The sequence below is a fragment of the Elephantulus edwardii genome, unplaced genomic scaffold, assembly GCF_000299155.1.
Source record: "Elephantulus edwardii isolate Elephantulus edwardi_28Jun2011 unplaced genomic scaffold, EleEdw1.0 scaffold00241, whole genome shotgun sequence".
NCBI classification, from domain to species: Eukaryota; Metazoa; Chordata; class Mammalia; order Macroscelidea; family Macroscelididae; genus Elephantulus; species Elephantulus edwardii.
In genome coordinates, this window is record NW_006399991.1 from 829,543 (window position 1) to 831,761 (window position 2,219).

The 2,219-nt window shown below is 38.7% G+C and overlaps 1 pseudogene; it reads right to left on the reverse strand.

Annotated features, from left to right (window-relative positions):
- Nucleotides 1-1,008: 1,008 nt before the first annotated feature.
- On the reverse strand, nt 1,009-1,780 carry LOC102845529 (annotated as a pseudogene).
- Between the last annotated feature and the right edge of the window lie 439 nt (nt 1,781-2,219).

Consider the following 2,219-nt stretch of genomic DNA (forward strand, 5'->3'; position numbering starts at 1 on the left):
ATTTTGGGAGTATGTTATTGTGTTGTTAATGTGTACGGTCGAGGATTGGCCCATAGCTGACTTTCTGATAGGTTCTCAGAGGCAGTTAATCACACGGGAGAAAATTGCCCATCTTTTTACTTGAGAGGAGCTAGTGGCCTCAGTCCTCACACTTTCAGGATTGCAGCCTTAACTTCTAGCCACTAAACTATTAGAGTTCCATAATTTTGAGAGTATATTTCCTTTTAATGTGTATTTAGTTGTATGGATCAAATAAAGTATCATCAGCACTTAGCAAATAATGTTATTACAGTCAACTTGTACTGAAAAAATACTGCTATAAAACATAGATGTTAGATGCCATTGGGTTTAGTATGTCTTATAGGAACCCTCTGAACCCTGTTTTATCCTGTGCCATCCTCACTCTTCCTGACACATTAGAGCCAAATGCAGCCATCACCATGTCGGTCCAGCTGGTTGAGAGGTCACATCCTTAATCTGAAAAGGGCTTACTTATGTGATTCTCACATCTCATCTGTGAGGTAAGAAATAATACACCCATTTCCAGTTTATAAAGAAGTCTCATGACCAGGCAGCCATGTTTTTCATGGCCACATGAACGTGCTGGCTGATGCTCTCAAGAACATCAACAAGGCTGAGAAGAGAGGTAAGAGCCAGGTTCTTCTTCTTAGGCCACGCTCCAAAGTCATAGTTTGGTTGCTAACAGTGATGTGAAGCATGGTTCCACTGGTGAATTTGGACTCATTATGATGACAGAGTGGCGAAAATTGTTCAGTTTCACAGAGGTTAAACAAGTGTGGCATGATCAGCCTCAGATTTGAGATTCAACTCAAAGATCTAGAAAAGGTGTGGAATCATCTGCTCCCGTGCTGTCAGTTTGATTTCACTGTTCTAACAACCTCAGCTGACATCATGGACCATGAGGATGTGAGACGAAATGAAAAGAAGGGAAAATCCTGGGATTCTTTCTCTAGAGACATAATACTTAGTTCAAATAAAATGCCTCCATTAACTCTTACTGATTTTGAATTTCTTTTGTGTCTTTATTGCCATATCTTCATTAAATCCTTGCATTTACTCTTCCTGGGAAAAACAAGACAAATCTTGCCAAAGCTTCACTAGCACAAAGTCTCTTAATTTCACATAACTTTCAGATGGATCTTCCAATGTAATATCAAGGACTGAAGGAGAATTCATGTAGTAACTATGAACTATTTCAAGGAGTTGAGCATCATGTCCTTGACTTTAAAATCAAGACAGTATTAGCATATGACTTACACTTGGTTGGGTTTTGTCTGGGTACACATCGTAATTATAGACTGTCATGTAGTGTATGGTCACAAAGAGCTCCATCCTCATTATACTTCTGAAATACGAGAAAGTAGTGCTATCTTTTATCATCCACTCCAATAAAGCTAGCAGTTTCAATAAACCACATCGAAAAGGTCTGAAACCTTTCATGATATTCTAGAAAGCCCGTACATGTCATGTTAGGCTAGTAAATCTGAAAGGTGAAGTTTTTATCCTCTTGTTGGACTGAGAGCAGAGTAGGTATGAAGCAAAGTTCCAGATGATTTGAAATCAACTTCTTTTTTCAGCAAATAAAGAAAGTAATTTGTGTTGGTGCAAAATCCAAGTGGAATAGTCTAATTTTTCCCTCCATATCATCTTCCTGCACACAATCAAAGTTTTCATCAACTTTAAATGCATATTCAGTATGGAACATTGTGGACAGGCTACCCTCAATATAATATAAAAGGATCTTCAGACCTTTGGTGTAACCAAAGCAGTTTCACTAATTTTAATTCAATTGTTGTGTTGGTATTACATATGCTGAGTTCTTCTCTTCTGCACTCTTATATTCAACCAGAAGTTTCCATTACACCAAATCTCACCATCTCCAAGCTGCGAGCACCCTTGGCTGAGGAAGGACAAATCAACCTGCCTGAAAATGTTACTTTTGTTCATGTTTGTACAGTGTGATAAAAATATATGGGAATTCTCTAGTGGTCTAGTGTGTAAAGGGTTGTGCTGTTAACCCAAAGGCATATATGGTTTGACTCCACAAGCTGCTTAGTGGGAGAATGATGGACTAATCTCCTCCTGTGTGATTTACAGCTCTGAAAACTGGTTGAAGGGTCAGCTTTGGGTTGGTTTCAACTCAAGGGCATATAACACATGACATAGCAATAAATCTACAAGCCATGGCCAAGAAATGT